The following is a 13,920-nucleotide window of genomic DNA, read 5'->3' as shown; positions in this document are numbered from 1 at the left end:
ATCTCTGAGGAGGGATGTAGAAATCAAGATTTTTCACATTTCAAGCTTAAAGTTCTGTCTATACTTACATTTTAAATATGAAAAAATACATCTCCTCTCATCTTTTTCCCCAGGGCTCTTGTTTATCTTCTAGATAGTTTAAGAAGAGATCATATCTCTTTCTGACATCTAAGAGCTGTGTGTAAAGAAGATCTAGCTCTTACATTCCTAGTTGCATCACTGTTTAGAATTTATGAAGGACCAGTTTTTTAACCGGTGTTTGCCCAGTAGGAAAATACTGATTTGTTAAATGTATGCAACCATAGAAAAAAACAGAGGGCAGAAAATATAAAACACATTGATTTTGTAAGAAGCGTGCAACTGAAATACAAGGTGAGGTCTGTCATCCTGAATCAGGACAATTTAATAATCTCTTGCTTGGATTTAGACTAGGCATACACAACACAAAAAAAAGATAAATGGCAGTTGAAATGGTTAACAGTAGTAAGCTATGGTTTCCTTCAGCTTGTAGTAGTTAGTCCTTTCCCTTTAATGGATCTGATTATGCTCATTGCAGTTGGAAGTCCATAATATGCAACATCTCTCTTAAATACATCAGAAGACTATTAATTTGTCCTTCCTTAGTGTGTTGTCACAGCATGTGTTGAACTTAGCGTGCTATGTTCATCTAATCAGTACAAGACAAATTGGTATAAACTTAATGTTGGACCTGTTGAATTGCAAGAGAAAGAAAGCAATAGTTCGACCTCTTCTATTTCCAGTCTTATGGGATTACTGGGTAGTTTAAAAGCTCTAAAAAGGTTTTCTGTGCAAATACAGCAGCAGCTGGACCTTTTCCCTCATGAACTGAGTAATACCTCATGTGAACTGCAGTTGTGGTTGCGATGCATGCACATCACCCATGTGGGTGTAAATTACGAACCTAAAATAACAATGGAAATGAGTGACTTTGGGGATATTTATTTTTCTTCCCACACATACCAACTGGCAGTGGTTTTGTCTGAATGAATTTTACTCAGGCAGAAAATGTCTTTGTGAGTACTTTGAAGAAGTTTTTCAAGAGTAACTCTACAACCATGGAGCTGGCTTCATGACTTGGAACATGCATCTTCTGTTTGCTCTAGGTATTGCTACCTTCTGCCCACCTAAACTGTTGAGACAAAAAACTTAAAGACTTCCCTTGTCTTGGTAATTCTGAGCCCTAAATGGTGATATGAGTTATGTATTAGTAGATTGGAAAAAACACCCCAGAGGTGACATCTATGTTTATTAACAGATGGCTTCTTGATCTGACATTTAGCTGGAGAAAGCATTTCACAGTCCATTATGCATTTGATTCAGTGTTTAGTAGCACTGGTAAAAATGCAGGGCAGTATCATTTTGGTGGGGGTTTTTTACTATTTGATTGAGGGGTATTTTAGGTTTTGGGTTTTGGTTTTTTTTTTTTTTTTTTTTTTTTTTTTAGAGTGTTATCCAGAATTTAGGGTCAGAGGAGCTGTCAAATCCCACAGTTGTTTGAACATCTCACTTGGCTATTGTTCATGGGCCAAACAAATTCTTGGGCTAAAGCATATCTTATCCTGAAAATACTTAGATGTTTAGGAGTTGTTTCTATTAGGTTTTGCGTGTTTAGAATTACATCTTGTTTCTAACAGGAGCCTTCCATGCTTTTGACTTCCATCTGTTCATCCCTTTTAAGTCTTCTTGTGGCAATATTAAAGAGTTTTTTGTTGCTGATAATTTTTTTTCCTTAAAGATGATCAAGTAAGTTGTCAGTTGTCTGTGTGGCTTATCAGAAGGACTGCACCCTTAAATCTCATTACACATAATCCTTTTGTCCCTCTCTAGATGCTAATTGCTTTTGTAGCTCTAGTCTGCAGGTTCTGTAATTTTCAACATCTTTTTCTGAGCATCAGCCATGGAACTGGGCACAGTATGTCAGTGTCACTCTTTGCCATCACATGGCCCATGCTACCCCATTCAGTATTTCCATTCACTCTCGTATCTTTGTGCCTATAAGCCATATTAGCCCTGCTAATAACAGTAGAAGCTCTGAATGCCATACTTAGCTATGAGGCTATGTTGACCTCATCCCTTTTGGTCGCCTTGCTTCTTAAGGTCATGGTCCTCTGATTTGCAAACCTTACCTGCCTCCCGAATTGCTGCATATATCTGAATGGATATATCTGCATTCAGACATCTTAAGACTGTTTTGGTTGGAATTAACCCAGTTTGACAAATAATTGAGTTAACTCTGTGATTTGCTTTCTGGTTTTGTTTATCATGCTACTAAACTGTGTAATCTGGTAATTTTACCATCAAGGGTGTGCGTATTTCCAGGTAGCTAATAAAACACCTAGGTAATGTAGAGCATAATTCCAATCATTTTGAACTGCAAAAGGAGCATTGCAGTTGCATGGTAATGTTATTCACTAATGACAGCTTTTTTGAGATCTTTCAGTTACCTATTTGGCCTACACATTTTGATGTCCTGTTTTCAAAATGCTGTTGATTTAATATTTGTTGATTATGTCACATCTTTAAGCCTTCAGTTGCTTTATGTGGTGCAAAATCAATACATTTCACCTTCCTTACTCTTAACCTTTTGCATTTATATGAATGAAAATGAGAAATTTTCTGCAATGTCTTAAGATGTCAGTTCGAAAATGATTCCTTGCTTAAGACACCCATAAACTCACTGAGCAAGCTCTTTATCTTTGATTGTCATACTGCCCAGTCCCTTGTCTTATGTGTTTCTCTGAAGAGTCTTTTCTGTGTCTGTCCCAGCAGGAGCAAGTACACACCAAAAGGCACTTCATCCTGGAAGCTATTTGCACAGAAGCCTGAGGTTCAAAAAGTCCCTTTCACTAGCAACAGCTGTGCTGCTCAGGTGAGCTAAGAACTCATTTGGACTGAGGGGTTTTTTTAACCTCCATTTCTGCTTCCAAAGTGTCGTGCTTGTGTCGTGCTGCTTGCTTGAGAAGGAGGAGTTCCTCATGTAGAGCACTGCAGTGTGGTTGGCTTGGTGTGCCGAGACAAGAGATGGCTCTGTGGGGTTGATTTCTGTGCTTTGGGTTTAGGTTGAAATATGACAGCTTCAAATTTAGTGTAATAATCTGGCGTGAAAATGCATTTATTTTGTAATACTGGATACTGTCTGCTTCAATAGTGATTTTTGTGTGTATTTTTGTAACTCCTGCACGCATAGTGTCAAATGACATTAAGCAACTTGTGTGCGTGAAACATCTACAAGTTAACTTAGTTATCAAAACATAGTATCTCAATTGCTCAGAGTAACACTTTCCACTTCACTTTTGCAATCTGTGTTGCATATGTTGCCATTGTACAAATTATTGTGCACAGGTGTACTCAGGGAGGACTTTCCAATTTTCTTTTCCTGATTGTAGTAATTAGTTATTATCTTTTAATTTTGATCCTAAAGCCTGTAAAATAAGTAAATGTAAACAGCATCTTTGAAACTAAACTCTTAATGATATATTCTCCTACTGATAATTTGAAGAGGCAGACTGTGTTTTCTGTTGTCTGTGGTTTAATTAATCTACTTGAATTATACTTGAACTGTAACTCTGGTATCAGAAGAGGGTTTAGCAGCCTTGGAAGTTAGGAGCTCTTGAATGAGGCAGCACTAAAGAGTTCCTTTAACTATTACTTAGCTTGTTGGGAAAAAGAAGAGACTGGGAAACTTGTGGCCAGAAATGGCTACCAACTTGCATCCTTTCCTCCCCTCTCACAGACTTCTATTTTCTCACACCTTTCATGAACAATACTTTGGCATGGATAGGGAGGTCCCTGTCCCAAACTGAGATGCTCCTACACCATGCTAATAATTCACTGGCATCAGTCAGATGAAACAGGCATATTTACTGCAATAGCAGAAGAAGTCTGGGCTACTTTGTGTGTAGGTTTGGTGTCCAGAATGCCATCTATGGAATCCACTGTAAGCAGTGGGGCAGTGGGATCCTGTAGGTTTCTTGACTGGGGACCTCGTCATTGTGGTTTTGGTTTTGCCTTTAACAAGTAATTTAATCTCTCTCTGGTTTTATTTTTTCTCCTGGATTTTCATTTTTTGGGGGAATTTTGTTGCTGCTGTGTTTTGGTTTGGGTTTTTTTGTTGTTGTTACTGTTGTTTTTGTTTGAGTTTTTTGTTGTTGTTGTTGGTTGTTTGTTTTTCAGTTCGGGGTTTTTTTTGGTCTTTTTTTTGGCATTGCCTCTCTTTGGGGAATTCTGGGAAATCTGTAGCACATTTTAGTGGTATTTTTGTCAGGTATAAGTAGGGCAAGGGGATGCTGCAGCATTCCTTGATAAGAAAAGGTGGGGACCTGATAATTCTCTAAGTTGTCCTATGTTGCCTCCCCAAAAGGCCCTATACAAAAGCAGACCTTGCATCCCCAGATTTCCTGGCTTGAGCAAAGCCTCCCACAAAGCATTTTCACAGCAGGCTCTCCCTACCCACGAGATGATTTGGCACAGGAGGGAGTGTTTCTGTTCCAAGTGGGTTAGCAGCAGGCACAGACCATCATTCAATGATATGAAATCTTTGGTGGCAGCTCTGCTGTAAGTAGTTCCTGCATCACTGGCCAGTACCTGCATGGTTGTGCTACCATGACAGTTTTGTGGAGCTATGCAGTGAGCTGGACAGCAGAGCTGATCTAGCATTAGACTATAATATATACAGTTGTTATATGGCTTTGAAAAAAGTATTTAAAAGTTTCCCTGCAACTCTGCTGTGTTTCACAGCATGGCCCTGCAAAGACATGGTTATTTGCAATGTTGGACTGAGGTGCTGGAAGGCAACCCCCACACACACCCCGCCCAAGGAAAAAAAAAAAAAGGATTCAAGACCTGCTTAAACTAATTTTGTTGCCAAGTTCTTTGTGTTATCAAGCCCTGCCTGTGTCTGTAGCTCTCTTCTTTTCCTGCTGGTTCCATCCTGGGTGGCCCTATTAGTCAGGGAAGAGGAGGCTTTGGAAACAGAGTTAGGGTGTTGAGTTTCTACTTTCAATAGCAGCCATGCTCCTGTTCTTCCATGTATTTGTAGGAATATTATGAGGTGGCTTTAAACTAAATACAGCCCTTTTGCTTAGATCTTGCTAGTACCTTTTTTCACTCTGAGTGCTCTAAATATCACGTCCATGTGCACTTTGGGAGAGAGCTTTCTCGGTACCTGTTGGTTTTCTTTCTTGGCTGGTGACCTCCAGTGCACTGCTAACGTTCTCAATAGCATTAAGCATGCACATAGTCACTTCCTTTTCCCTCTTACCTAATTTTAAAAGACTTGAATCTTGTAAATGAGGTGATAATTTCAAAGCAAACAGCTTCCAATCCTTCTTGCCAAGTTTTGCCCACAAGGTATGCAAAGTAAACAGAGCAGTTAGGAAATTAGTTATGTACTTTCCCTCCTAGTGCACGGCATCCCCAGGATGGTTCCTAGCCCTTTAAGCAATGAATAAAGGGAGAGATGGAGACTAATACACCTGAGTTTTGTTTTAATGTATGGACCATTGCACAGATATTTATGTTTTACAAGCTTTAGGAAAACCTTGTAAAATGTGAGACTTTAAAAATCTCCACTATTCATATATTGAACATAAAAGTGTTTTATTGCTTGAAGCAGAGAAAGAAAAGCAAAATACCAAGGATAGGCTAAAAGAAATACAGAGAATTTTCTTCATATGTAAAAAAATAACTTCGAAGCAGACTTTACGTAAATATGAGGAAGATTCTTGCCTCTGGTAGGCTCTTTGAGGAAGCTTAGAAGGATTTCCATGTGCTGCCATGATGTTTATGGGTTTGATTTAGAAACCATGTTTCTGGATGATGGAATGATGGGTATGCAGCAGTCACAGGGTACAATACCTGTAACAGAATATGAACAGCCTTTGCCAATGGAGCAGTAGAAAAATTTGTTAAATGTGAAAACTAGACCTAAGGTTATTGACCCTGAGGCTTAGCTACAAGGTGTTAGTGTGGCTGTAAAGAGGAATAACTATTATGTGATCTCCTCCAAATGAGATAGGGCAGGTCCCGAGAGTACGAGGCCTGAAGGAATTCAAATCAACTGTTGAGTTATAATCTAATGAGGCCATGAGCACAAACATAACTTCAGTTTAAGGCTCCTGCATGTGGCAGCACAAATAGAAAGCTGGAGCCTTCCTGGTCCCAAAAGAAGGTCCTTTATTAGCAATTTTACTCCCTTAGCATGCCTCAAAGGGCGTTATCATCATAACTTGTAGTGATTCTCCTTCGCACATTTCTATCCACTTCATAAAAGTAGCTCTATGCATGGAGTGTCCTCTACTCATTTTCAGAAACAGGATCTCTGTTAAAAAAAAAAGAAAAAGGAAAAAAAAGTTTGAATGTATGATATACAATATGTACAATATATTTTATTGTTACAATTGATGTGTTTTTAAAGGAAGTATGCCCTGTCTTATGGAAACTTTCTCTTTGTGTTTCCCAAGTGAAGGTTATGAAATTTGCTGAAGGTGGGTTTTTTTTCACTAAAAATTCCTTGAGTACCATAAACATTAATTCAAAACACCTGAAAGAATGTCTGTCTTCTGGAAATATCTGTCTTCTGGAGTATTTCAGCTGTACTTGTGCCAAAAGCAAAGCAGTGAACTCAGCTGCAAGGGCCTAGTTTGGCTGTATTTGTAGTCCCTAGAATGCATAGGCTGATTATTATTTTTTTTTTTAAATACAGATTTAATGCTAAGCTCTTATGTTTACTAGAGGGAGAGGAAATATTACACTTTGAGTAAGATTTGTAGTCATTAACATATACATATATTAGTCACAATGTAAGGATGATGTGTTCGTGGAATAATTTCTTTTTAAATAGCTGTCCTTCAATACAGCATGAGCTCAAACATCCCAAACCACACATTTTTTTTTGCTCTTTAGTTCAAATAAACCTTACTTCAATTGACTTATATATTTTTTTCCTGAGTGAAATTATGAATACCCTCTTTACAAACCAAAGAGAGATAAGATGTTGAGTTAGCCTTCAGCTTAGCATAGCCCCCATGAAGCAGGCACTGCTTTATAAGATTTGATTCAGCATCTGCTTTTTACCTGTGAATCCTTAATGAGGTTAAAGCTGTCCAGGTAAATACAATTACAAATTGATGTAAATCATACCAAAGCCAGGAGATCATCAGCCTAGAAGCTTTATGTACGGACAACAAATTGTCAGAGTAACTTTCTCTTCAGTACATACCCATTCCCATTCTCTGCCTATCTTCCAGGGAAGAAAAGGCAGTGGTAGTCAATGGGATAGACTGTGCCTTTCTGGCTTACTTTATGCAAAGATCAGCAAACCAGATAGTAGTGCAGATTTTTTATTTTTCGTCCTTTGAGTGGCTGTTTCAATGGCTTTCCCCTTGCTCTGTGGGCAGACAGAAGGCAACATCTTATCTACTTCTTTATCACAAAGCCTTTTTTGGGGTTTTTTTGTGGGTTTTTTGTGGGTTTTTTTGTTGGTTGGTTGGTTGGTTGAGTTTTTTTGTTTTTGGGTTTTTTTTTGGTTTTTTTCCAGATTGTACGTTAAGGATAGTGGGGATAGTATGCTTACTTTTCATCCTTTCATCTGGAGAAACCTGGCAGCAGATTGCTGAGTGATGGGAAGGTTGGCTAATGCAAACAGTCTTGCAGTTGCGCCATATTATTTGGCAGTCACTTCATATTATTTGGCTGTTTGAAGCAGATATTAAAAAAACTTGGTTCCATCTATGTTGGATTTTATCTCTTTGGTGTGATGGGGCTGCACATGTGAAAGTTTTGAGAATGCTGGAATATTTTTCCTGTTTCTAATTTTAGCTATAAATATCTATGGCCTACTTAAATAAGATTAACCTGCGTACCTCAAACTGAATACCAGATTACAAGAAAATCAGATTGTTTTCTTCAAGTGAAGAACAGCTGGCAAACTCAAAACGTTCAGAAAAGATGAATTCACTGAAAGCATGGCCCTGAAGTACACCAAACCTCAAGCTACCTGCAGGCATGGGTTACTCTTGAGAGAGAAATTAATTTTCTCACCTGTGAAGATGAAGGAAGCATGATGCTGACTCATCTTCCCTTTTGGGAGTTGTTCTTCACTGGAGAGGTCTATCATTAGATCTTTTTCAGGATAGAGGGTGGCTGCCATTTTGCAGGAGAGCAAAGTGAAGGATGTGGCTGTACTTACTTGCCCAGAATTAGAACTTCAGTTTTATTCCCCAGGCCTGGCATATTGAGGAGTGCAAATCATGTGTCCAAAGGACTTTGAGCTCAGATACCCTCAAGGGTCTCCTCCTGCCTGAAAAGTAACCCTCAGGTGGTGATTTGGATCTATTTTGTACGTAAATTGTATAAATTCAACTAATGAGATCACACCGAGATTACACAGAGTGCATGTTTACGCAAGAAAATCGAATTGTGAATCTGTACAACTGGGTCCAGTTAAAATAAAGTATTACCACATCGGTCATGAGCAGGCATACGTAAAGGAAATCCTTTCCTGGCGTTCCTAGGGAATGCTGCAAATGCCTCGCTATTCCTGGAGTGCAAAATCATTCTTCCCTCCTAAAGAGCATCCAAATGCTTTTAATATTGACCTAGAGATTAAAAAAAACACCCATAACTAAGTGTACAGCTTGAATCCTATTACTGTATTGAATAGCTATTAATATGGCTGCTGTGGGAGATGGGGTAGGAAGGGAAGCATGGCTGCCTGTAGCTGCAAACATAATAGCTTCTGAAGTTTTGAACTGCTCCTTCTGCCTCCTCCCACGTCCATACTACCTGCCATCCTCTGTTGGTATTTTGTATATTGACTTTGAAAAAGATTTGATTTGACACTACAGCACAGCTTGAGGAACCGGCTGTACAGAATATTAATATCTGATCTTATTTCATTAATATCAATTTTAGACTCGCATTCCAGAGGAGGTTAATATTAAGCTGTTTTTAACCACAGCAATATTGTCCAGATTCCCAGACTGAATGCACCAGCTGGTTTGCAGTACATTTTATGGTGCAGGAGACAAGAAACAGGCTTCCTTTCAGAAAGGGAACGTGGCAGTGGAAGTCCTGGAGGCACAGGGAGGTTTCAGGCACTGGTTGGGATGTCTTGCTTTCACAGAGAGGTCTAGCAAAGGCAGGGCTAGAAACCAGAGGGACATCTAATCTTGGCTGTGCTCTCTCCCTGGTTTCTGATGTTACTGCTCCCCTCAGGTTCTTTGTTCTGATCTCACCTCAGCTCTCTAGTTGACTTGTGTTTCCCTCTCATCATGAGTGGCAAGCTTTCAGGTAGGCTGCATTTCTGGGCTAGCTTGTGACCATCTGCTCCATTCTCTCCATCCACCTAAAGCAAAAGTGGTTGTGCAGCCACTTGCTGGAAGTTGGAGGAAACATTGCAATGCCTGATCTCCTGTGAAAACACCAAATGAGGTCATTAGACATTAATTTTTAAAAAAATTTTTTTCTACAATTCAGATATACAGCCTTGGAAGAAATGAATGAACCATAACTTCCTTTCTTTCTCCACTTTTTCCACCACATAAAATGGCATAATTAAATAGCAGCTATATTGTTTTACAAATGCCTCTATGCATGAAATTAGTGTGCTTCCAAAAAAAGCCCTAGAACTGAAAGACTCTGCAGTGTTTGTTACAGTAAGTTAGGTCTGTGACATTTTATCCTCTGAGAAATATTCTTGCATAGGATCTAGTTATCCAGTTAATCAACATACATAATTTCTTCCACTGCTTGTAGCTTTGAGCCAAGACTGGATTTTGTGAAGATGTCTGCAGAGGAGTTTTATGTGGGGAGCTGTATGAAAAGAAGAGGTTAAAAGTTGTTGCAGCAGCCATGGAAAACTATAGCATAAATGCTCACTGCTTTAAAATATGAAAAAAACCGGTGTCTTTTAAATATCAAAGGGATTAGTATTAATCCAGCACTTGTGATTTTCTTAAATCATGTTATTTGCATAATAATACTCACCACCTGCTATATCTTCAAAGCGCTTTTCAGACATTAACTAATTGATCTTTGTAACACCCCTGTGATGTAAAGACCTGTTATTATCCCCATTCTGCAGATGTGGAAACCAGGACCCAGAGTAGCTGAAGGAACTTGTCGGGCACAGGGCTGAGACACTGACGTTGCGGGTGCTGGGTCTATATTGTCCTCTCTTCTGTGAGTTCCCATTCACAGCACTTGCAGGGGCAGCCACACTTTCTTCTTGCCTGCCTTTGTTTAAGAACAAAAAAGGCAGCGATTTATTTGTTTGTGACTTTGGATATTGTTGAGGGTTGTTTGTTTGTTTTGATTTTGAGAAGATTTTGCTAAATGATTTTGCTCTTATTTTTACTTGCCCTATAGTGAAAGACAGATAAAACAGAGAATCTTCTTATGGCTTCTTATTGTCTGTGTGTACCATAGTGATACTCATTGAGAGCTTTTAAGCACTTTTTTCTTTGTTCAGGACTCAGTTTGGTCTTCCTAAAACACAAGAAATTCCACCTAAATACAAGATAGAAGAATGCAAAGAACTTCTTTATGTTGAATATGTCAAAGCACTGGATCAGGCTGCCCAGGGAGGCCACGGAGTCTTCATCTCAGGAGACACTCAAAACCCACTCAGACACATTTCTGCTCCAGGCGACCCTTCCTTGGCAGGGGGTTTGGACTAGATGATCTCCAGAGGTCCCTTCCAACCCTAACAATTTTGTGATTCCTATTAGAAGCCTTTTGGTCAAGCTTGCCACTGCTTGTCAGAGTAAGAAATTACTAAAATGAGAAGTGACAGGATGAGTTACCTGTCATAAAATTTCAATACCTATTCCCCATCCTGTGCTGGCAGTGAGCAGCACTACCCAGGTGGCTGCCACAAGGGCTTTCTGTGATCAAGGGCTGCTCCAGTAGTGGGAGGTTGGGTTGGTGCTGCTATCGGGATGGCAGCATGTTCCCAACATCTGCCTCACAGTTTTCCTTCACCGTGTGTCTGGGGAAGCTGCAGGCACATGTTGTCCCAGTCCTCAGCTGTGTGGGTGACATGAAGGTGTCGTGTGGGTTCCCCCATTCTCCACCACTGCTGCCTTTAGAGCAGAGCTTAGTAAAATGCCAGGAGGGCCTTGTTAAGTGCTGCGTACCCGGAGCCAAAATGGGGCAGAAATGGAGGGCAGGCAGGTGTCATACACCTCAGTCAGAGAAGAGATATTAAAAGCTTTTTCTTGGGTAATAATCTGAGGGAGAGTTTAAAATGGGGTATTAAAAAAATGTATTGTGGTCCCTTTAATCTGGCAGTGTCACTTCAATACTTAGTGCAAGGGCTTAACATTAAAGTGAATGGATTTGTTTTTACAGATGTTTCAGCAGCATTATCTCCAAGCAGGAAAGTAAATCTTGGTGATGGAGCAATTCGAGCCCATCAGTGCAGGTTCAGACCAAACTGCAGGAAAAGCCTGTGTCACACTAGATTCCAGGAGATGATCTTGGATAACCAATGGTTTCTCAAGTACAGTGCCCGTGCCCTTACAAGGGTTGCAGCGGTGACAAAGGGGCAAATTATTTTCAACAAGTTAGGGACATGACTATGTATTTGCTTTAGTTATTTGGCTAAGCAGGGGGTGAGGGGAGGTGCGGAGGTGGAGCGCAGGAGGTGGAGCACAAATCGTTCTGAATTCTTTTGTACTCTGGCTAGGACAGATGGGCTGTAATCTCCCTTCTGGGCACAAATTACAGGGTTTTGAGACCCTCATATGCTTGTTGGCTTCTTTTCACTTCCTGTAACAGCATTTCCATATTGACTCAGAGAGAGATCCAGCTTCAGGTGAGGGTGCTGCTTGTGCCGTGAGGTGCTCCTTCCACGCTCCTTCCGTGTTTTGTTTCATCCTCTGGCGAAAAGGATGAAATTGAAGAGTCCCTGTATGAAACATTGTTCCTAAATGAAAGGGCAGCTCAGGAGACAGAAGAGAGTGAGCAAAGCTCATGTCATACTCCAAGTGATGTTTGGTGGCAACTAAAATACTCCAGTGCTGATTAACCTTCTAATCATGTGCTTGAAGATGAAGAGAAGCTGGATAAAAGATGGATCACTCGGCAAGAGGCAGGGCTGGAAGCATGGAACAGAGCACAGGGAGCAACACAAGAAGGTTGGGGCTTGGGGTTGAACTCGGCTTCTGGGAGGCATGGTACCAGACCACTGTGCTCCTCTGGCAGGGACATTTGCAGTGTTTGGGAGAAGAGTTTGGCTGTGGAGTGCCCAGTACTCTCAGCAGCTGCTGTGGTGCATCACTGCCTCCTTCCATGACAGAGGATAGGGGCAGCCCTCCCTCACTCTGATGGGAACCAGCATCACAAGGATGTTAAGGGGAAGTTCCCATGCTCACAGCTATATCAGATTTTTTTTATTTTTTGTGATCAAGGGCAGCAGCTTGGGCAGTCACCTCAGTATCGACTCTTATGCTCAGGTAGTGTTGCTGGGGCTGGTGGCAAAGCAGAGGTTGAGTTCCCTTTGTCTTGCTTAATGAGTGCTCTTTGGCCTCTGAAGGGACCAGAGTGCATGGGAACTTGTACTTTCCCTTTCCTGCCTTTGCTGCTGGGGATATGCATGGATATTCAGATCACGTCAGAATTGCAATGTGGACAGTGATGTCCTGGCTTCTGAAACATCAGATGGAGGCATGCCCTCTATTTCCTGATTTTTCTTTGGTTTTGATCTGAAACTACTGAAAAGTGGGGTTTTGTGGTACCACAGATAGTAGATGTACCAAAAGGAGTTTGTAGAACATTTCTTATTGTAACATACCACTTGTAATCAGGGCAAAAAGTTTTTTAACCCAAATCTATAATGTTTCTGCCCCCCTTCCCCTTAATGTAATCAAAGGAATAAAGTTATTGTTGGCACTCAAACTTATGTTTCAGACTTGGGATTAATTTTTTTAATCTTGATGTTTATGAGGGATGCAAGGTGTCTGCAGCAATGAATTACATCCTACACAGGTCAAACTGAAGTTTCTGTATGGGATCCCATCAGAGTCCTCACTTCTGGACTGCAGACATCAAATGCAATTTATTCTTGGCCTTCGGATCAGAGAGATTTTTATTTTATTTTTTTCGGAATACATGTTCAGTTATGGGACTGAGCTGACAATTTTCCAGCAAACCTGTGTGGGCACTATCAAATAATGGTTAGTTTTGTTCTCTTTTCTGATGAGCTGTACTGCAGTATCTACTCATAGGAGAGTTCTCTGCAAACTCAGTTTATTTAAAAGAACATTTAAAATAATGGAAAATAGGTTTGAGGAGGGATCTGAAGAAGCCATATACAGATACAGCACTTGCTCTGTTGTAAGACAGAATCAGCTGTGATTAAGCCATTCATTACAGATGCTTGTTGAACTTCTTCTTCTGATGGGAAAGACTTCATAGCTGTCATTCCTCTACTCAACTGTTATTACTGTGAAGTTTTTCCTGATGTTTATCCTGCAACTACTAGATGCTGTTTAGGTCTGTTGTCTTTAATAGACATGGTAAATGGTTCATTCCCTTCCTCTGTGACTAATTTCTCTCTGTTTGTGTACTCAATAAAAGCTAAATCACTTGCCAATAATTCTTGGGCCCTTGAAACGGCAAGAAAGCAAGCTTTTAAACTGGGTAAAGTTCTCTTCAGAAATAACACTGCTTTGGCAATTTATACAGCCTTGAACTTGTTTTTGAGCTCAATATAGACTCTGTAACTGGCTAGGTTTGTTTAGTAAACTTTTTTAAACCTCTCACCTTTTAAAAACCAATTGTTTCCAGACTAGGATTATAAATGGGGTTCTGTGCCTCTTACTTGTTTAATTTTGCTGTGAACAAAACTGCTAGTGTCTCCATTCAAGGGCCTGCCTTGCTTTGTACCGGCTGATT

At 40.2% G+C, this 13,920-nt stretch overlaps 1 protein-coding gene across 6 annotated transcripts in view; it reads left to right on the top strand.

Annotated features, from left to right (window-relative positions):
* The window catches only part of PLXNB2 (plexin B2), a 257,415-nt gene that overhangs the window by 7,203 nt on the left and 236,292 nt on the right, over window positions 1-13,920 (top strand). For 3 of the 6 annotated variants that reach the window (XM_050325005.1, XM_050325004.1, XM_050325009.1), the window contains exon 2: window positions 2,788-2,890. The exons of 1 other annotated variant lie outside the window; for it this stretch is intronic. The gene's annotated coding sequence lies outside the window, so the exon portion shown is untranslated. The remainder of the gene's footprint in view (window positions 1-2,787; window positions 2,891-13,920) is intronic. 2 more of the 6 variants (XM_050325007.1, XM_050325006.1) reach the window with 1 other exon arrangement.

The sequence above is a fragment of the Myiozetetes cayanensis genome, unplaced genomic scaffold, assembly GCF_022539395.1.
Source record: "Myiozetetes cayanensis isolate MyiCay16 unplaced genomic scaffold, myiCay2020 scf3, whole genome shotgun sequence".
Classification (NCBI taxonomy): Eukaryota; Metazoa; Chordata; class Aves; order Passeriformes; family Tyrannidae; genus Myiozetetes; species Myiozetetes cayanensis.
Note: the sequence above shows the minus strand (reverse complement) of the source record. Positions and strands in the feature narration are given on the sequence as shown.